The sequence below is a fragment of the Mya arenaria genome, chromosome 4 (assembly GCF_026914265.1).
Source record: "Mya arenaria isolate MELC-2E11 chromosome 4, ASM2691426v1".
Lineage (NCBI taxonomy): Eukaryota > Metazoa > Mollusca > Bivalvia > Myida > Myidae > Mya > Mya arenaria.
Genome location: NC_069125.1, coordinates 26240557 through 26264292, shown reverse-complemented (window position 1 = coordinate 26264292; position 23736 = coordinate 26240557). Strand labels below are relative to the sequence as shown.

Sequence of the window (23736 nt, the reverse complement as noted above, 5' to 3'; positions counted from 1 at the left end):
GTTGAATATGACTTATAAATGTCAGCTTATATAAGATTAAAGATATTGAAGGTTCATTAGGTGTAGCAGCAAAAAATGCTGACAGTGGTGTATTCATATGATGTTGTTATCATAGCTGGTTAAAATTATGCATCAACAGACAACCACACCTGTCATAGACTAATAGGCCTTAACGCCAGAAGTTCAATTACAGGAAAGAAAAAAGAACAAGGTACATTTGTATATGAAAACGAAATGTTCTCTTTTGTGCGTTTTTATAACTGGTCTATGATTAAAAGTTATAGTCCAGTATCTTATTTCATAATCAGAATAGGTCTGAAATTGAGCCCAATTAACACTTCAAATGAAGCGCCTCTTTATCTCGCGATAATTATCAATATTATATCAGGGTTTATAAGATCAATTGGGGATGAACCAAAAGTTCATCAACATCAGCCAATTCAATGTTTCGTCCAAAAAAATTATGAATTTGGGCTAGCATGAGGTCAAAAAAGCAAACTTATAAATTAAAAAATAAATATTTCTATCCCTGTCTCAGCTGTGTGTATACACTTAATAATAGCATGTGAGGATCCTGTGATGTTTACAGGAACACACTCAGAAGCTATTTGTTTTAAATAACTGGGATTAACTCGGTCCAAAAACTCAGTTAAAATGTACACAAGATATAAATTCAATTTAAGTTTTTTTTCCATCTTGCAATGGTATCATCTGGTGTCTATGCTTTTGAAATGAATTTCAAGCATGCCTGAATGACAGTTAAGTTGTGCCATTTAAGTAATGTGTTATTTTTTGCCAAAACACAAATGAGTACAACGGAGTAGATAATAGCAATTGTCCAGATTAGAAAAGCACAAAACTGGAACTAAAAATAGTTTACTAATAAAATAAACCAGTCTGTAGTGTTATATGTATCTTTGAGGAACTACTTTGGCAAAATGATAATGTACAGGATATTGGGATTATTAATATAACCCCTGTTCTAATAGCAACAACATAAAACCATCACACATACTATTAAATCTGAGGCAAAGTGAAAGTAATGCAATTCATGGAAGATGATGAAGATTACAATTATCAAATAACATAAATGACAGGAAGAGTATATCCATTATCACACTCTTTTGAGCAGCATTTGTCATTATTTACATGAAATGAGATAATCACTGAATCATGAGTAAAGTAATAATGTGAAAACAATGAATCAAAATGATACACATGACAACACTATAACATTGTAGCAGAGAAAACATGCAACAAGTGAAAATGGTTACAATATGTCAAAAATCTATGTCTCATAAAAAGCAATGCATACAAGCACTAACATGTATGTTGAAATAATTTATAAGTATATTTACTAGGATTTGTACAGCAAGTTCCATAGGATTTGAAAAGTGATTATTTTTAGTTTGTAGATGTAATATATTCAATTAACTATCATTTATGTATAGGTAAAGCAGTGTATTTGGTTGGGGGAAATCCCATATGTTTATTATTATATATTGTTTTAGGCTGTAAACTGCAAAAAAGGTTTGTCAAAAAAAAATCATAACAGTTGAGGAATGTTTGAAATATGTTTTCTGAAAGTAGACAAAACAATAGAGCATTAAGTAATTATCATTTTATATTAATTATCAATGTGGAAGACATTCCTAGGCAGGCATGGAGAAGAGCCAGTTTTTTTTAACACTGATCAGACTTAAAACATTGAAAGAAATCTTATGAAAAATATATAGACAATTGAAAGCAGAAACGTCAACAGGTTTATTGCTGAGTAGTTGTAGGAAATAAGACATTGACTGCCTGCAATATAATGAAGAGTACTAACCAAGTGATATGAAAATGAGAATAAACAACAGTGGTTGAAATAAATAAAAACAAAATCAAATAGATTATCTGTTATTCAATCAACACTGGTATGGCAACAGAAGAAAAGTAAGTAAACATCATTACAGAGTGGAAAATCACATCTTAATGAAATCATTGTTGACATCAAGTACAATATTCATAGCGCTGATAATACACCAGTAAAAATAAAAATTAAATGTAACAAATTTGGCACTGTTTGTACATACTGGTGAGATCAAGTTGCAGCAGAATTCATAACACAGGAGTTTATCATTCTTCAACAATGACTGAAGACAGCATGATTGCCTTTCAGACCTTTCTAGTAATGTTTGAAAATGAGGAAATGGTAGTAGAAGTAGTATACTGTTCAAGCTGATGGTCCAGGTACACAGTTAGTTTGTGTTAATGAAGGAAGATGGTGTCATTTCAATCTGTTCAGTTACATGTAATCTTTACAAAATGGTGGCGTTAGAACCGAATTGTTTAAAATAAAAGTGAAGACTTCCTTTTGCTGCCAGTAGGAAGCAAAATCAGCTGGGTGGAAACAGTCAGCATTGTTTCATCTGAAACTCCACCATCCAATCATCTCTTGGCCTCTTTCACAAAGGTAGCTCAGACTTTCTGCAAATGTTCACACATGCTAATAAAAAATTCAAACTTTGAATACTTCAAAATACCTAACAACTAACATATTTCAAACAACGGATTAGAAATACAGCAGAAATTAGAGACAAAATAAAGAATGTATTGTATAAATTTGGCAATGAGTGTTTTTTCTATTATTATGGGCATTTGTTATTATATATCTAGACATACATAAATTTTAAGTTAAATGAAACAAAATTGAAAAAAGTTTTCGAACAGCATCGATACATGTTGTTTTAAGAATGATCTGACAAAATTTCTAAGCTTTTGGACCAAAATGACTGGCACTAATCTTAAATTTTCCAGATCTCTGGTGGTGATGCTGAAATTCTATTCACCTGCATTATCAGTATAATGTTTGTTGTGGTAGTTGTAGTGAATGGTTTGTAGGTGTTGGCAACAACATCAGTAAAGCAGGTCATCAGTATGTCTCCCGGCCTCACATCTTTCAGCACAGCATTGAGTCTAATGGTCACAACCTCATTGCATATCTTAACAGTAAGACCTGGACTTCTTCCTGCATTAGAAGACAAGAAAAAAATGCTAAATAAACTCAGTGATTCACATTTACAGAGAAACACAAAAAATATATGTACAAACTCTATAAAAAAGCAAAGTTATATGCATGTTACTATTGGCTGTTTCAAAGGGATAAGGGCACACATAGTAATCTGATATTAACAAGTTGATAGAACTTAAATATTTTTCAGAAGTTTAATTTATATTTTGAAGGTAAAATGCATTTTGAAAAATGTATGATAAATGAAAGATTCCATACATGGATTATTTTGCTGGAAACTGACACCCTTGTTTTTTGAAGTGACTTTAGAGCATCCTGAAGGAAGACCGTGGCAGCCCCTGCAGGTTAACAAACCTGCACCGGATGCATTTGCTGTTCATGCACAACCTAAAACAGCTGTTACATAAAGTGGAATTTTCTTGTCCCAAGTCTGCCGAAAAACTCTGTGGATGGAGCACTTTTGACCTGCTGAAGTAGAAGGATATGTTATTGCCATCATGGAATGCCATCTGAGCTCCTGTGGTATGCCACATTCCCACAGGCAAAGAATGGGGTATGGCCCGCTTTTTTTCTTTTTCCAAAGGCTTCATTAATGAAATTCATCTGCAAATACATATGTTTCATTTTAAAATGATGAGCAAAGAGCATATGAATACTGGCAGTGGTGTTAATATTTATACAGACTTCTTAATATGGTATTGTGAAAACATCTAGGTATTATATTAGTCAGACAGGCGCATTGTTGCCTGAGTACTTTTTCAGTCAAAGAAGCATAGTTCGTAACAAAACTGTCAATCATAATATAGCTTTTAACTAAAATTTAGTCAACTTTCAGGACAAGGTACAATGGTTTGTGATCAGAGTAGTATGATTCTAGAGTGCCGTAAGCTCTTAAACAAGTTGAATCCAAGTTTGTGTATATATGGTCTAAATATGAGCCATAATCAGTTGTAACTGAATCTATTAACTGGCGCAGATGGAAATTGGTATGAAATAAGTGTGCACTAGAAGCCCTTTCATTTTGATCGTAATTGAAATCTCCGAATAAAGCGATCTTGACCTGTCCAGGAATGGCTTTTTTGAGTTCTTGGAAAAAAACTGAATTATTTGTAGTTGTTGCTATCTTTGGAGGGCAATAAACAAAACAAATGAATAAATTGTTTCTGAGCTGTGTAATGGCACACTCGATACCTGCAAAGGTATTGACTGAAAAATGCCTGATGATGTTCCTATGGTACACCGCAATACCGTGAGATGACTGATCAACACTGGAACAATACATATCGAAACCTTCCAAATCATATATTCCACTCAAAGGACTATGAAGCCTCGTTTCTACGAAACCTATTACATCTGCATGCAACAAAATATGTTCATATTTTATATCTCCAATGTGCTTCTGTAATGATCTGCAGTTTTAAAAGCAGACACAAATTTCTCCACCATACCATGAACCTAAATTAGGCACATATGTTTTAATCTGTCTACTGCTTCTGAGCCTCTCCATTTCTGTAGCTACAGCTTGTGATGTGGAGATCTTTTCACCGTTTAATTTCATAATATGTACGTCAGACAGATTTGTAACTCTGCTTAATCCAACATAGTGTATGTGTTCAACTTTTGAAGACCCAAAATGAAGAACAGCACCCCTCTTTATGGTTGACCCTTGGGCTTTATGTATGGTTTTCCCAGCAGACATTTGTATTGGAAACTGTCGTCGCGTGACAAGGTATGTTTTGAAGTATTGGACAGAGAACTTCCTACAAGTTTCAAGAATGGGTGTCCATAATAAAGATATACCCTCTACATACAAATGCTTGTACCGTAATCGCCATTTCTTACCAATTGTTTCATCCTCAAACAAAACCCAAACAATGCTACATCTGGATGAATTTTGCACCCTGAAATCAAATTTCTTGATAGTGCAGGCTGCGCCATTGGTTATGCCATCCTCAGTCTCCACATTCAAACATATTTCCCCAGGAAGGTTGAGACCAAGGGTAAGCAGATTTGAAAGGCCCATAGTTTTGCTTGGGTCTGTTGGAATTTTGGACAAAACAGTTTCACACAAAGATTTGTTCAAATCGCCAGAAATAGAATCAATAGCCTTGATCTGCTCTAAGTTTGATTGATCCATGCCTGACAGAAGGGTCTGATTATGGGAGAAGACCTCTTTTCTTGTGCAGAACAAGTGGGGCATATTTTTTATTTCTACATTTGTCACAGTTGGGATATCTATTTGCCTTGTCTGCAATAACTTTATATCTTCCTCAGTGTGTTTGGATTCTCTTAATCTGTTCAAAAGAAGTGCAAATTCAAGATCATCTTTTTGGCGCATGACTGTCTTTAACTCAAAAAAGTCAAACAAATCAACCCAAGATTTGTGGCCATACAATCAAGCACAGGCACCCGGTAAACTTGAGAGAACAACCAAGAGTCAAAGACTGGTTTCAGTTGAAATAAATCCCCTACAGCAAGAACACTTACACCACCAAATAGACTAGTTGTTCCCATTACTTCCTGTAGTCTCAAATTAATGAAATTGAACATATTTCGACCAACCATGGAATTTTCATCAATGATCACTACTTTAAGGTCATGGTAACGAGATCGCATAATATTCAACTGCTGCATATCTTAAGGTTTGAATTGAAAACCCTGGCTGACTGGTATACAAAAGGCAGTGTGTATTGTACTGCCACCAATGTTGTGGGCAGCTTTGCCTGTTGGAGCACATAACAACAACTTAATGCTGCCTGGGACCTCGTTCCTCAAATGGCTTAAGTATTTCAGAAGAGCTTGATGAATAGACTTTATCAGCACACTCTTACCAACACCAGCACCACCAGACAAAAAGGTATAAAATGGAACTTGCTTTGTTTTCACTTTGTGAAGAATGTGATAGAAGAAACATTTCTGTTCAATATTCAAAAGTCTTACTGACTGCAAGTATTTCTCATTTTCCATTTCCTTGTTTGGTAAGATATCATTTGTTACACAATGTCTGGCAACTCCAATATCTTCCCCTATGTCATACTGATGATAGGAAGGATTTTCACCCACTCCTGGATCAAAGCAACCATACACTTCTGACTGGCAAGTACCTTCATCAGTATCTAACATATCTTGATGACGAGCCTCAGGATGAATCAATGAGTTGTCATCATTGTCTGCATTTTCCATTTGACACGTTTCATACTCTACAGAATCCACTTTTTCATAATGAAATTTGTTTTTGACAATCTCTTGAAGTTTTGAATGATAGCTTTCTTCAAAAGATGTAAAACCACCTAACAAGTCATTCTCATCAAGACGCCAGTGTGTGTAAAGCATTATCTTCTCCCGAAAATGCTCTTCTTTACCATCATTAATTGAAGTGGTGTGACTGTAAATAACCTTTTGGTGTGAGCGTTTCCTTACTCTTGTACCACAGCGGAATTCAATCACTGTACCAGCTGCATTACTTTCAGTGTTTTGCACATCGTCATCATTGTACTCCAAGTACATACTCATATTCAGACTCAGGCAATTCGTCTATATCAGTATTTGTCTTTTGGTTAATCTTTGATCTTTTACATAAGTCATTCCAAGCAGCAAAATCTGCATAACACAGCTGTTCTAAACACTTTGGTCTTCTTTTATACCATTGTCAGACTCTACATTTTTGGAGGTCTTTGGAAGCTCTTCTAGATCAGAAAAGGATTTAAGGAGGGATGTTCGCCCTTCCGGTTTTGTAGTATCAACAAATACTACTTCCCTGGTACATCTTCTCAGAGGCATTTGTAAAACTAAATATACAGCTTCTTGAGCACCTATCTCAACACTTGACAGAAACTGATTGCCAATTCTTCTGACCTGTTGTCGAATGTCACTGTCCAATTCTCTCGCTTCTGTACAAGCAACCTGGAGTAGGTTTGAGAGGCCACGCTGACCTTTAGAAATGTAGGAAATATATAAGAAACACAGGCATATGGATCTAATATGTATTGAATATCCATGTTAGCCTTCCAGCATTGAATCAGTACTTTATTGTAGTTGTTTATTCGAATTTCAGAAATCTCTCTTTTCAAGAAAACTTTTGGTCTACTTATAGTTGACCTGACAGCCAGCATGTACTGTTCTAATGTCACATCTAGTTTTCGAAGGAATTCTTCAAATGACATATGCAAGACACCATTATCTTTTTGCATGTCATCCAAATCTGATATAATCTGTTGATACATTTTTGAATACAAGTTTTTATCAGCCTCTTCCAAGGGATGTAACACGACTGTTTCAGGCATAGGGGGTAAAGGAAAATTGAATCTACATACTGCCTGTCCTCGTTTTCTACATGTTTTGGCATGTCTATGTGTCTGGTAATTAATTAAAATTGGCATTGTTTCATCTTTACAGCAAGTGATGTATTTGTCAACAAATTTTGATATGTCTAAATCAGAGGAAGTTCCGTGAACTGGAGCATTTCTAATCCATATGAGCATATGAATGTGTGGAGACCCACGCTGCTGAAATTCTACACGGTAGAAATAGTCAATGATTTGACCAACTGGTTCAAATTTGTTTTTCAACACATGCTTGATGAAAGTTTGAAACCTATAGTCAAAGTACCGTGCACAAGTGACTGGGTCTGACTTAATGAGATTGCACTTGTCTTGCCAGGATAATTTGTTTATGTCCTCTAATGTCAAATCTTCACCATTCACAAGTTTTGACAGCGAACGCAATAATGCCTCCCACTTTGTTTCTGCAGCAGAAAAGGAACAAAACCAAGTTGGTATGCCTAGTTGTCGAATCATTGCAAATACATCACGTTTAGCCTTTTCCCAGTATGGCGGTGAACCACGTAGAGTGCGAAGTACCTTGTAGCCATCGTTTTGCATAGTTAATTTGTCAACAAAACCAGGTGTCAAAATATCACCAGCTGTGAACTTTGCTCCCTTTATTTTACATTTACGGACAGCAAGAGTGACTTTGTCTCTTATCTGTTTGATTTGCAGTTTTTTGAGTTTGAAAAATACATTCGGAATGCATACTGCAACTCTTCTGTCAACATTTCTGAGTTCCCACTTGCATATAGAGCTGTAGTGAAGGGGCACAACACGTTCACTGTTGTCTACACGTTTTTGTCCACAGAATATTGAAGGAAAAGAAAGGAATTCAGAATGAAAGTCCTGAAAAAGGCCAACAGGGGTATTGCACTCAGGGGCAACACACAGTATTTGATTAAACTCTCTAAAATCAACAGACTGTAGGAAAGTGTCCAAATTGCCAGTAGGTCGATCAGAAAAGTTACAGTCTTCAGTCCATCCATCACTTGTATCATTTGCAGAAGTTGTTGATAGTTGTTCACTAGATTCTGAGACATCATGAGTTTGTTGAAGCCAGTTTTCATTGATTGTAATTCCTTCATTCCTGAACAAAGAACTATTGCCAACCAACCACTGTGCTGCAGCAAAAACTTTGTTTGGCCTTATGTTTTCAAACGCTACATGGTGTTTGTAAGACAGTCTGCGTTTCAATTTCAACATAATCGTCTCATTTTCATTCATCATCCGAGGCAGAGATTTGATGGTACTATTTACATCTGAAGGCACATTTACAATGTTGCCTTTCAAATTTATTTGGCCTCCTCGTGGCATTTCTCGCAATTGCATGAAAGGCAATCTTGGTGATACCAACCGTTCTTCCAGGTTTGATAAGTTCAGTTCTACTGGTTTGACAGGGAATCTAAGGCCATTGTGTAACCAAAACTGGGGGGTTCTCCCAGACTTTATTGCTGTCCAACAACTTTGACAAATCCATTCTTTGGAATCAACACTTCTGTAATGATTAAGATATTTGTTAATTTCATTCTTCCCTTTTGCACGCAGTTTTGCAACATTCTGTACCGAATGCTTAAAAAATGTCTGAGTACAACATGAGCATACATAGTCGGGCCCAAAACAAACAAGGCTTTCAAAGAACATACACATATGTTGTATCTCCAAACAGCTGTGTGTTGTACATATATTAGAACTTGTTGCATTGGAGACATGCATATCATCAACAAGACTGTTATAAGTTTTCCCTTTCATCAGATCCCGAACTTCATGTTGTTTTGCAGGAATTTCACAATCGCAAAGCATGTTTGCAGGTGTCATTTCGCTACAGTCATTGCCTGAATAACCCTGTGAATCACATGTATATACAGACTCTGTATTTGTGCTATTCATAGTGGTAGCTATTTCACTATGATCATTGTATGAATATCTCTGTGAGACACTTGGATTAAAAGACTCTGCTCTTGTAATATGCAGCAAGTTGACAGGTGCCATTTGGCTATTGTTACCAACTGTATTACCCTGTGAGATGCTTGTATGTATGGGATCTGTATTTGAAACATGCATGTCTTCTACAAACACTTGGAAACTTTTTCCTTTTATCAGATCCTGAATTTTTTGTCTCTTGATATATACTCCTTCCTCAGAACCCACTATTTTCTTCATTACAGTTTTTTGGCTTTGTTGGCTTAATGTCATATCCCCTTCTATTGTCAAGAATATGGATAGTCTGGTCAAACTCATTAAACTTTCTTCTCCTTTTTAGGAAAGAAAATGAATGCAAATCAAACTGCATTGCAGCTAACTGGGTTCCTCCAACAGAAAGTGACAAAGAACGCAAAAAATCGCACAAATGTTGAAGTGACAGAACTCTACCAAATATGCATGTCCCTGTTGGGCAACTCATTCCACCTTTATTTCGTGAATGGCTGTCGAAAACATAAAAGCAAGAATCTTCAAAATGCAATCCAACTGATATTCCACTAAAGACAATAATGAAGTCTTGTGACAGAGTACATGCAGTATTAAAAGCATCCTCCAGTCGGAAAAAATTTTGGCCATCAACTTGACAACTGTCTCCAGAGAAACCAGAAAACACGGCATTGTGTTTAACATGTACAGTTTTACCTTTGTAGTATATTCTTTCAGAAACATTTGCAGGATCAACTAATCCAGAACTGTTATCAGTCACATCAAGTGCACAATAAAGATGACTGCCCGCAAACAATATGTCATGTAAATCTTCCTTGTTTATATCTTTAATGGCTGTAATGTACTTCAAAGTGATCAAAAACATCAAACAGTTTGGAACACACTGTCTTCCTCTTGCATTTTCTGGAAGGCATTCATCAGCCTGATTAAAATCAGCAGCAATAATCAAAGAAAAATCCATTGTCAATGTTCAATAACCAGCCCTGTTACTGTATTACATAAATGTGTTTTACTGACCGTTCCACAGTGGTACCTAACAATTCTTGATAAACATACCTATTTATATATATATATATATATATATATATATATATATATATATATATATATATATATATATAGTATGTATGCACTGTGCTGTTTGTGGAGTTTTGTGCTGTTCTTCTATGTTTCTTGTTTGTGATTTTGTGTACTATTTCTTTAGATTTGCCCAGTGCCACTAAACCGGGTTTATGTTTAAACGTTTTGCTACTGACCTTGTTTCTGTACCCTTTTGCATAAATATTCAAACCAAAACGTTATTTGTTCAAAGTTCAATTAGTATACACGTCAACAAGTTCATCTCAAAATTGATTGTTCAATGTCTAATTAGTATACATGTCAACCAGTTCAACTCCAGGTTTGTTTGTTCAATGTTCAATTAGTGTTCATGTCAACTAGTTCAACTCCAATTGTTTGTTCAACTCCAGATTGATTAACTTGAGATTTTTTGTTCAACTCCAAGATTATTTGTTCGTTCAACTCCAAGATTATTTGTTCAACTCCAGATTCTTTATTCAACTCCAGATTGTTTGTTCAACTCCAAGATTATTTGTTCAACTCATAATATAATTTGTTCAACTCCAGATTGTTTGTTCAACTAGATTGTTTGGTCAACTCCAAGATTATTTGTTCAATGTTCAGTGAGTATGTCAACAAGTTCAACTCCAAGTGTTCAACAGATTGTTTGTTCAACTCCAAGATTGTTTGTTCAACTACAAGATTATTTGTTCATCTCCAAGATTGTTTGATCAACTCCAAGATTATTTGTTCAACTCCAAGATTGTTTGTTCAGCTCCAAGATTATTTGTTCAACTCCAAGATTGTTTGTTCAACTCTCAAGATTATTTGTTCAACTCCAACGTTGTTTGTTCATTGACATAGGGCGATTAAATCAACAGTTTGCCACAATCAAACAAGTACGCCAGTATGATATGTGAAAACGTGGACTGTGGCCTTTTTTTATTTTGGCTTTCTTATTAAATTGACAGTTTCCTTCTAGACACAGCTTTTTTCCTAATTATTAGTTACAAAGTTAGCAATTTAACAGTATCCTGTTCCAATCACCAGACCTATTATGTTGCCTGTGTTATCACCAAATTGTACAAATGTATATGGATCATTGGATGTCCATGTAATTTAACTTCAAAATTGGACTGTTCTTAACCCGATATTTTATCATAAACTAAAAAGAACTGTTAGTTTTAAGTATAACAACACAACAACACAACACCATGAATGTTTAGCATTTGCAATAAAAACAGTAAACACACAAATCCAACCTAAACAAACTGTAGTAATTATGCAACCAATTGAGTAACCCTACTTAACCTACTTTCTACGTCTACTTTTAGACTTGGAAGTTAGAGGATAAACAAATAACGTCTATATTGCACAGTCTTGATGCAGTGCAGTTAAATACAGACCGACTGGCTATACAAAGCTGATACACAATAATTTCACGTTTAGATGGCAATAACAATACTCACTATACACAGAGACGTTGAAGTCAGTCGCTTGTTCAGTCCTTGTTTTGTTCTGTAAAGGTCCGTGAAAACAGCGTGTGTATGACTCATATCAATAGGAAGAATTTTAACTGAACGAAAATAAAAACAGCAACAAAAATTCCAGTTTCCTACAAAATAATATTTTTTTACAGATTGATAACTGGCCGAAATAATTTTTTAACCGTATATGCTTCTACATGTCATTTTCAAAATATCCGAACAAAATACCAAAATCAGCGTAATACAAATTAAAAAACAAACTAAATTCGAAAATTCGATTGTAAGTAGTGACTCACCGAAACTTGCCGGCCGATGATTGGAAAATGCATTGAACTATGTGTATTCGTACACCATATAAAACATCAATGAAATCCTTCGAAGTAAAGAACTTGTTTGCGAATTCTGTATGAAAGTATCCCACTTGTTGTTTTCCTAGCCAAGATTGAGAGATCCCAGCGCTTAGTATCTCTCCGTTCACTTGCCATTCCATATTATCGAATGGCAAGTGAACGGAGAGATACTAAAATGCTGACCAAAGTGCTGAACAAATAGATCTATATCGAGGAATGACTGATTAGGCCGGAAAAGGCTAAATAAAAAAATGGTATGAAAATATTTTGATAGTTTTAAGATATGTTTAACGTACGTGGTGTGGCCTAGATGTAGATGGATACTTATATATCTACAAATGATATAAAAGTCATCCATCTTCAACTAAACGATCTTACAAATTATACCAAAAAATATAATAAATCATTTATAATACATAAAACAATTCAAGGAAATTTAAAAAAACAGAATTATTTCAGCAGGAAAAAAATATTTTTCATTTTTCTGGTCAGCCTTTTCCTTCTACATTTGTATGGTCAGCTCTCTGGTCAGCCTTTAAGAGCAAGACAACGAGCACCTGCTAAGATAGTTCCAAAATGTCGATGTTTTGTTGACAGAAGCCGATCTGAATAAGCTTTTCAATGAAACACTAGCGTAATAAGACAAAGGTATTACATAAAAACAATTTATGTGTAAACATTGTGTTTTTATTTAACAATGCACTGTTAAATATTGTAGAGTTACATTCGAAGAATATATTTAATATTATGAAATCAGCCGACTTTGGGCGCTACTTGACTCGCGTACAAGTTTATGAAAAGCGGACAAAAGTTCTATTTTATTTTGCCGTGCACTTCCTGGACGCTTCTGTTTGAGGTATGAAGCCGGGGATCAAATGATGCATGCCTGTCAAAAAGTAGCATGATACCTATGAACGGCACTGCATCGCAGAACCGTCCAAAATGAACTATTTCCCTATTCCTTATTCAAACTCGAATAAGGAACAGATCGAAACGGTAAATTTTCAACTTTTTAAGTAATCTATTTTTTTAACAAATAATTATTCAGAACTGGTCTACACAAACAGTTAGCATAAATGCATTGTCTATTCAAGAGATTTTTAGTACTTAAAGTGCTTTAAAAAGGGACCAAACCTCGAATAAGAAACCGAAATTTTGAAAACGTCAAAAAACAACAACTCACTTTTCGACAATATAACTATGCAAAAGTTGTCTATATAAAAAGTTTACGGAAATGCATTGTCTATTCAAGCGAGTTTTACTGCTAAAAGTGCTGTTAGAAAAGTGGTGGTCAACGACCTTATTTACATTAACATTAACATTAACATTATGCATCTAAATTACCGACGTCCAGTGTCCGTTCCCGACGGTAGTTACAAATCTACTCCAATAGCAATGGACTGCGTTCTGCTTATTGGTTAGCTAATTGAAGTTAGCGTGTAAGGAGTATTCATAGTATGTTGTGCGGTTAATTTAGTTGGAATATACTGCGTGTTTGCGTACTATCTATGTTTAGAATTTGGCCGCAGCCATTAGTGTTGGTAATTGGAGAGAAAAATTACTATCGATAATCAGTTTATGACACCGATCAATGATCGATTATTAATCGATCTAATCATTATTTAATTGTCTTTGGTCATCATATATAAGTCATATAGATACAGTACATGCACCAGTTTTAAGCACCAACGTTCCCTCACAATATTGCTGTTTGTACATTTCTTGTATAAAAATATCAGTATTTATTCTAAATGTTTACAAGCTATAATTACAGAACATGAGACCACGCGCTCTTTTGTCTCAAAAGTACCCATACATTCAAGTAACTTCTCACATAATTATTCAAGAATATAGAACGGAGGACATGAATCTATGATAAGATACAATTGTTATTGAAAATATATGTGCATACAGAATGTTAGCTGTGTTTATTATATGAAGGCTTTGTACTCCTATAATTATAAATGTACCGATTTACAATAATGTTCATTGGCTTAATAGTTTTGTGACTTCAATACACACTAAATTTATAAATCTATAATTCGATTATTTTGATTTCAGCATATCATGACAGCAGTGGAAGATCCCCCTTGGCTTACCTTATAAGTTTTGGGTGAACCAACAGTCTGTTAATGCATGAAAAATGTAAGTGTATTGCACAAACACTTTCATTTTATTGATGGAGGTTGTTCCAGGAAAAACAATACTGGAGGAAGGATCTGAACAATGCCATATTACATGTTGCCATGATTTGTAAACTACTGTATACGTTGATGTGATTTCAATTTTGAGATTTTTGAGTCTGAGATATTTAATTCCATTGTTTGGGTCATTGTGTTTGGTTGTGAATAAGTGTTTCAGTGAATTCAATTGCATTTAAATTTCTGGAGATTTTATTTGTTTTATTTGTTTGTTGTTGTTCATTTTGAGATGTTTGTTGCTGTGTATTGCAATACATGTATACTAATTATTGTATTATGAAGTTACAGAAATGTATTGCTTATCACAATATATATGGAGCTATTGTCATATATTCATGTTGGGACGTTCTTTATATAGATGGTGATGTGGAAGACTGGTTTACTATAATTGTATTTCAAATTCATAACAGAATCTTTTTAAAATGATCTGTTAACAACTATGCTGTTTCACTGTAAAACATTGATAGATGTGACCTATTCTTTTCGGCTAAGATAACTTATACATTCAGATGTTACTAAGAGTTCAACCTGATATTCAGATTTTTTTTCAAATTGACAGTGCTGGTTTATTGGTTGATCTTTGTGCGACTTCAAAGGATTAGATGCACAAAGTACTTCCTCAGAACCTCACCACAGTATGTTTTCTCAAATATGGCCATAAGTTAAAATATTACTAGTAAGCCTGATATATTTTTTTTATTGATATCAGTTTTTGAAAAGGATGTTACCCTAACCAAACCATTTGTTTGCCCTATATGGACAAATGGTTTTCAATGAAATATGGAAATAATATATCACCTTTAAAATATAAGATTTCATAGTATTGTTGTTATGAGATCATGTTTGTACTTGATATATTATTCCTTATGCTCCCTGAATGGAGCACATATAGTCGCTGATTTGTCTGCGTGTTCATTCTTCCGTACGTCACACCCTTGTTCGAAGAGTAGAAACTGTGTATTTTTTTTTAATTAATTGAGGATCTATGATTGCATTGGTGTCCTTATCGGTGTTTGTCAAAACTTGATAAGTTATAAGTTAACATTGTTTAAAATATTCACAGAATACCTTTAGTAAAACTTATCATGGCAGCAGATACAAGCACTTGTGCAGTAATTTCAATGACTCTGGCTTCTATAATTGTTGAAACAGACAAGACTTAGCATTGGCTGGTGATGATCCTGTTTGTTTAATTTATCTGTGGTAATTTTCTATATATCTGTGATAAATATACAGTCGAACCCCATTGGCTTGAACCCCAGGGACCGGCGAAAAAACTTGGATATTTAAACACATATCTGGATGTTTTTTTCTATATATATAAATATTCATATATATTATCATACTAAATCTGTAAAGCATTTTTTCATAAAATAGAAAACCTTGTGATGAATTGGTTAATTGTGCTTATAAATAATGTTTCAATAATCATTAGTTTTACCATATTGTGTTTAAAATATCAAACTTTTTTCGTACAATTTCAGTCACTTTTAAGCAGATTTATAAATTAATCTTTGGAGTTTATTACTGATATTGATTCCACCTTTCTGAAGGGTTGATATTTATGTAAAGGCAATATTGTCCGTTCTTTTTCATTTCTTGTTTGTTGATTTTTATTTATTATAGGATTGGAATATTGAAAACTTTGAAAATCTTTTTCGCAGAAAATAATTGCTATTGACAGGACAGTGGCCAGGCAGAGATTTGAATGGTTACCTGTAGGTAAGGATTGACCAAACCATGGGAGCAACCATGCCTATGTATGCTGCTGTTTCTGATAATAGCAGCAGAATCTAGTAGTATTTAAATTACATGATAAATATAATACGTCTTTATAGCAATACATTCCAAAGCTTTTTCCTATCAAGCTTTTTTAATTATAATATTTTTACCAACTACACATTCATGACCATGCTGTAATTCTCATGTATATAATGTTACTTACAATTTTGCTGTTTAAATATATACATTTATCCTTTAAGTTATACTCTTGAAAGAACTAACCATTTTACAATGGTATCTTAACTAGCTGAACTATACGCATGTAGACTGGCCGTACAGTTCGTAAAACTTGTTGATGTTATCACTGTTTTCAGTGCTCTAACCGGTCTTACTTTTTGTAACTGTATGCATAGATATAATAAGGAATAACTTTTGTAAATACAATATTTATAGCTATTTTAAACTATGTGCTTTTATTTCCAGGCCACAAGCTCTTTGTTATGTTTTGATATGTCATGTATGTTTGTTATTTATGTAGGAAAATATCTCATTGAGCTCATGTTTTTTGTTATCATAAACAGGACTTTAAATACAGATATTTGTGTCTTGTAAATTGTACATTTGTAATCTTATGAACGATACTGGGTGAGTACCTAAATCGGAACACTTTCGGCATTATTTTTGAAATATATTTAGTTATACTTGCACCACAACTACAAAATTTTCCATCAGCATACTAGGATTCAAGACCAATTGGTTGATATAAATGGCGTTTTTCAAGATACTACCAATCTGAATAAAAAGTACTTTATTAACCGCAAAGTTGAGGACTGCCATTTTCGTCCTCGGAGTACCTTAATATGGAACAGTTTTAATTTGTTATTTATTTTTATGTATTCTTTTAAAATTATTGCTCCATGTTTTGTTTAAGTAAATTAATAATTTATGTTATTTCCAGCGTGTCTTTTTTGTCAGTAAAATTTGATGGTTTCAGTAAAATACAGGCTGTACCAATATGCTGTGATTTTGGCAAGCATGAAGTCTTTCCCCGCATGCCATGTATTGACATTTGAACATAAAAAAACTTGAATGATCGCAGTATTTGAAATTCTTACCGGATAATCGTGTTCCTTGGAACTTGTATCTGAAGCAAGCGTTTTTATTGTTTAAACTCGTAAATAAACTGAACTCGGTCGGCAAAACACTTTAATAATGGGTGTTCCATATTTAGGTACTGTTCCGATTTAGGTACTCGCGAAGTATATTAAGACACGGCTATTGTAAATAATTGTTCCAGTAGTGTGCCTATTTAAAACTATTTGCTGTATTTCCAGTTAAAGCTCTTTGTGATGTTTTGTTATGTTAAGTATGTTAGTTCTTCATGTCGGAAAATAGCTCAATAGCTCATTGAGCGTATGCTTCTTGTTAGTATATACCTCACATTATTTCTTGTAAACAGATTATGTATTATCCTGTTAAAACAGGATTGGCATAGTGACGTAAGTAGAAACAACCCTGTTAAATTAAGTTTTGGTAGTTTAGAAAACTAAGGTAGATGTTTTATTTAACTAAAGATATATTTATACAAATCTTTAGTTCTAGATATAGAAAAGTGCCGATATGTCAAATAAAATATCATTAAAATAAACAACTTTTTTCTTGTTTGAAGTTTCTAGAATAGTTACGATCCAAATATCTTCCCGAAAAGTAACATGTTAATCCGGATGTTCTCATGTTATTATCTAACGTTGATATTGGTAAAAGAGTCTGAACGTTTTGTAATTATACATTTCATAAAAGAACTTGATATTATATGTTACTTATGAATTCCTTTTTTCCGGAGCTGGATTCAAAACTAAAAAATAACTTGAAAGAATTTATTTAATTTAGGAACGAACATTGATACCGATATGAAGTTGTGCACATTGCAAGATTTGTTTTTATAAATCTAGGGCACTTTATTGCAATTTTATCTCCCCTTTCCCAATTTTATAATGCAAACTTGAAAATTAGTACATATATAAATGGGAATGTGACGTTGTAATCATTACTCTGGGGTACTTCATTTCAGATTGATCTCCCCTTGTTCAGTTTTATTTTAATGAAATTTTGTCCTGGAACTTACTCAAAAATTGCTTGAAGGAATTGATTTTTTTTTAGATAGGAAGTGATGTGAAGTTATTTTGACTAAGTAAAATATGTCATGCTTTTCATGTTACTTAGATTTATGTTTTGTCTGTTTTCTTTTGCATGCATTGTCAAAAAATTGTACAATTATGAAGCAATAAAATACGATCAAGGTTATGTGAAGTTATGCATATGCGTGTACAAGCCGGCGTGTGCGTCCAGTATGCTGTCCACTCAATTATTTAAGAAGCCTTTGAACAATCACCATCAAATTTTGTCAGAATGAACATTGGCATAATTCAAATTATATAATCAGTCATATCGCTGAAGTCATTCAAGAGTTATTATCTCCCGCCGAATTGAAGGTTTAAGGAGGGGGTGTTGCTTTGGCATTGTCCATCTGTACGTCATTCCTTCCGTCCGTCCGTCCGACCGTCCGTCCGGAACCATATGTTGGTAGGCATAAATCAAAAAAATGTTCAAACTTGGTCAGAATGTTCCCCTTAATCGAATCTCGACCACTTATAAAAGTGGGTCATATGGGGTCAAAAACTAGGTCACTAGGTCTAATCTTAGAAAAATATTTGGAACAAACTAGAGGCATTATGTATGGTCTAATTTTCATGAAACGTGATCAGAATGTTTTCCTTGATAAACTCTTTGACATGTTTAAAACTGTGTCACATTCATAGAAACTATTACAAATGTTACTCTATATAGAAAACTTTTATTTCAAATAATTCTAAACAAACTCAAATTTATATACAACGTTCATAACGGTCCATTTCTGCCATATTACATGTAAATATATATTACATATAGGAATATTCCACCTACTTTTCATTTCCAATCCATGAACTTTGCTTAATCAGGCGGGGGATATCAATTCAACGAATTTGCTTGTTACCCTTTAACTATAAAAAATACTTAACATTTGTCTCGCCGCTCAATTTAATTTTAAGCATTTGTCCAATCATCATCAAATTTGGTTAGAATTTGTATCGGTATACTATCTCGGACAAGTTTGATAACCAGCCATATTGCTGTAGTCACCAAGAGTTATTGCCCTTTAGTCAAGGAAATTACCTTAAATCGGTCTTGTCCGCTTAATTACTTTTGAAGACTTTGTCCAATCATCACCAAATTTTATCAGAATGTGAATTAGAATTATGTCTCGATTACCAGCCATATCACTGTTATCACTCGAATGCAATCACCTTTTAATTATGGAAGATACCTCAAATCAGTCTTGCCCGCTCAATTATTTTTGAAGCCTTTGTCCAGTCATAACCAAATTTGGTCAGAATTTGTATGCGCATTTTACCTCCGACAAGATTGGTAACCAGCCATATCGCTCTTGTCTCTCAAGAGTTATTGCCCTTTCATGATAGAAATCATTTTAAATTAGTCTTGTCTGCTCAATAGCTAAAGCATTCAAACAATCATCACCACATTTAGTCCGAAATTTGATAACCAGCCATATCGATGTAGTCTATCTACCTTACACCTGTCTTGTCCTATCAATTGTTTTAGAAGCTTTTTCACTTTGCTTCATATGCTTATTTTGACGAAATATCAATTGCACATTGCTCTTATCAAATAGTTTGAATAAATGCGTTGTCTTATTCAGCGGGATGGAGTGTTTCAAGTTCTTTATAACGCACAATAAGTCGAATAAGGAATAAGGAACTTGTTCCCTATTCCTTAGTCAAACTCGAATAAGGAACAGAACCGGTAAATTTTCAACTTTATAAGTAATCTATTTTTTATCAAATAACTATTCAGTACTGGTCCACACAAACAGTTAGCAGAAATGCATTGTCTATTCAGGAGAGGTTTAGTACTTAAAGCGCGCTTTAAAAAGGGACCAAACCTCGAATAAGAAACCGAAATCTTAAAAACGTAAAAAAAAGAGTCACTTTTCGACAATATAACTATATGCAAAATTGTCTATATAAAAAGTTTACAGAAATGTATTGTCTATTCAATCGAGTTTTAGTGCTTAAAGTGCTGTTAGAAAGGAGGGGGTCAACGACCTTATTTACATTAACATTATACATCTAAATTACCGACGTCCAGTGTCCGTTCCCGACGGTAGTTACAAATCTACTCCAATAGCAATGGAATGCGTTCTGCTTATTAGCGGTGTAAGGAGTATTCATAGTATGTTATGCGGTTAATTTAGTGCGAATATACTGCGTGTTTGCGTGAGACCACAGGCTCTAATTTTTGTCTCACATTTAGTAAACATGTGTAAAATAAACACAAATAAAGATATCAAATTCTTTTAAATAATCAGTCAGTAATGGACCAGTCAATTGTAACCACGCCCCCCACCCCAACCCAGGACCGGGGGTATACCGGTTTTTACCTTCCAGGTGGCCCCGCAGTGCCGGGTGAATGTGGTTGTTTTGTCTTCATGCCAAATATAGAGGGAAATTGGCCTTATCTAGGGTCCCTGGGGTGCGGGGCATTTTTCGGGGTTTTACCAGCAGTTCGTTTCCGCAGGGCGGAGATTTTGCCCGGGCTTGGCTAAACCGCAAGTCAATGTCCCCGCTATTCCCCGGACCTGGGGGCCGTGGTTACAATTGACTGGTGCATAACAAGTACAACTAGCCAGGGGCGTCGCTTGACGAAAATATATGTGTAGGCCACTTTCGGGGGAGGGGGTACGAGAGCATGCATCCCCAGGATTTCGTTTTAGTTAGATGGTCGTGGTTGCGTTTAAGCGTAAAATTCTTTGTTGTTAAAACATTAATGAGAGTAATGATATCAATATGTTTTACGTTAATTAAATAAATGTTTTATGTAATGAACGGTGTCAAAGCGCATACTACTGGTATGCAAATTTCGTCAAATAATATACGTATCATTAATGTCGTAGGAATATGTATTTTAGTGAACAGGAAAACGATATATTTGAAAAACCTGGTTTCCGACATATTATTATAATCAAGTTTTTATTGCAGAATTGGCTTTTTATTTGTTCGTGGTTTTTTTTTTTGAACACGCGGCCTACACGGCTTATAGGAAGCTACGCCCCTGTTAGCTGTTGAATAGTCTATATGTTTTACAAGAACATTTTCTTTCAGAAAACTGAGAAAACTAAATTCTTACATTGTAGGTAATAAACGGTAACATGTTTTAAACCCACTTTTAAACCACTGACAAACATGAGAAGTTGAGAATAAATCCTTTAGCAGTTAAATTACAAAGAAAATTTGTAATAAGAATATGACTAGATAATTTAACGTAGTAACATCTTAACATTTCAACATAAACTAGCATTAGTCAGAAACAGAAAATAAGTCTCTAGCGGTAACACGTCCCTTGTTTCTATAATCGATTGTTCAAATTTCACTATCGATTGTCGCCGACGTAGACCTTTCCGATCAGTTGTCGATCATAATCGATCATCGGCACAACACAAGCAACCAGGGAACCAAATACATGTACCATGTGTTAAATATAAAATCTGTGTCATCGGGTTTGGACAGGTTTATTTCCCGGAATTAGGATCGAATCGAGGACACAATTAAAGCTCACTTGGCGTACGATATCAAACCAAAATATTTTAAGAGAAATATTAATACTTAACTGTATCCTATATATTCAGTTTGTTTAAATTTGTAGTTCCTTCGTAGTTATATTTTCTTTGTTTACAAAAGCCTAAATCGGCTCTTACTTGAATTTTTTAATTAAGGTTGTTAGTTTGTCCTTACACAAAATAAATGGCTATGCGATATACATGTTGCATACACGTCAGCGCCGTAGCCACACTGAGGCACACCGAGGCAGCTGCCTCGGTTATAATTTGGAGAGCAAATAAATAAAATAAATAAAAATAACTAACGCAATGAAAACTAATAAGATCGACCTCGTGAAACGACTACGATGTTACATTTAATTATGAAAATGCCGTAGCATGAGACACTGAGGCAAAATTAGGCACCTCCTTTGCTGTCATTTAGCACTGCCGGGACTTTTTAAAAGCGCACTGACGGCACGCTATAGAATGGCACTTCGTATTATTCAATTGATTCCGCATGAATTTCATATATATATTATATATATAATATCCTAGACAATGTATACAAATTGTATTAATGAATTATTGCATATTCCATTTTACATGCTTAATTCTCCCGGCTACATGTAGGAAAAATATAAAAATGTTTTAGCTGAAATGAAAACCTACGGTTGCTTAACGTAGAGCATGCTTGTTTAACACGCATGTTACGCATGCGTTATAAAATGAACGCACACTGACATTTCCATATGGATATTATAATTTAAGTTACATTTGTAATATGAAACTTTCAGCAGGATGTATTCCTTTCAGCGGGAGATGCTTAAAAGTCGCAAGAATGGAAATCATAACTTTTTTTATGAACTTGATAAGCACATATGATGAAAAACTTTCCAAACAAAATATTGCCGTGGTCCTAACAATTGTCGAGGGAAAGTGTTTGATAGTGCGTCGATGGCGAGTGGTCAAGTAACTAGTGTTCTTGACCTTGATTTTCATGCATTGTAGAGATCATTGTCTAGATCAAGTAGTTGTCTCATCATGCACTCAGGTTCCATCGATTTGTAATTTTATAAACTCATTTAAAAATCACTTTCTTTTTTAACAACTCCGCAAAATACACATGCCATGTAAAAGCGCAGTGTCTGGCCTTTGACCGGCCTAACTAAAGAATATAAGGAGGAAACGAATATGTCATGTTTCAGTGGACTTCAAAAGGACAGACTCTCCCTATTTTCTCGGTTACGCGATGGTTATCAAGAAAGGAGATCATTACAGTGTGTCTATACCACGTGATAAATTACGTCATATATGCTACGTCGGAAGGCAACATTTTGCTTAAAATGAAGACTTTAATCAAAAAATACTTTTCATTAAAAATTCTGCACTCTCACAGATTGAACGTTTTGAAAACTTTTTTTTTATTTTTTGTCTTGGAACGAGCAATTTTTTGCGAAAATCCATGAAAACTAATCAAATAAGACTACTGACAAAAATTAGATCGCAGATTTTTACATTTAAGTTCAAAAACTGATGTTTTATGCATTTTCCTTAAACCGTTAGTAACGGAAATATGAAAATCTACGGTCTAAATTTTTGTCAGCAAACTTATATTATTGGTTTGCAGATATTAACGCAAAAATTTGCTCTCTCCAAGACAAAAAATAAAAAAGTTCTAAAAATGGTATATCTGTGAGAGTGCAGCTTTAACAACATCATTTTAAATAAAACAAAGGGCATTCAATGCCGCTTAAAGAGCCCCGCAATGTTTTATTACCGAAATTTGATTAGGTCATTTGTTTCATCAAACAGTTCGACAAACTTTTTTCCAAAACTATATTTTGACAGTGCTCCGTCAGACGGCCGTATTGGGAAAAGGTTTGTCGAAGTGTTTTAAGAACTGTGGTTAAGCCCGAATACAGGGCATCGTAGGCGGCGTAGACTGTGCTATGTTTTATTTAAAATTGTGAAGAAATAGTGAAGATATCTTTGTTTTA

General features: G+C 34.3%; 1 long non-coding RNA gene across 2 annotated transcripts; it reads right to left on the bottom strand.

Moving 5' to 3' along the window:
• Positions 1-38: 38 nt before the first annotated feature.
• LOC128231903 (uncharacterized) lies at positions 39-11838 on the bottom strand. 2 transcript variants are annotated; one of them, XR_008260456.1, is made up of 4 exons: positions 11793-11838; positions 3272-3481; positions 2832-3010; positions 39-2469 (listed from the first exon to the last, which is right to left on the bottom strand). It is a non-coding gene; the product is annotated as an uncharacterized LOC128231903 (long non-coding RNA). The 2 variants fall into 2 exon arrangements; XR_008260455.1 differs by lacking the exon at positions 11793-11838 and having other exon boundaries at positions 3272-3610.
• Between the last annotated feature and the right edge of the window lie 11898 nt (positions 11839-23736).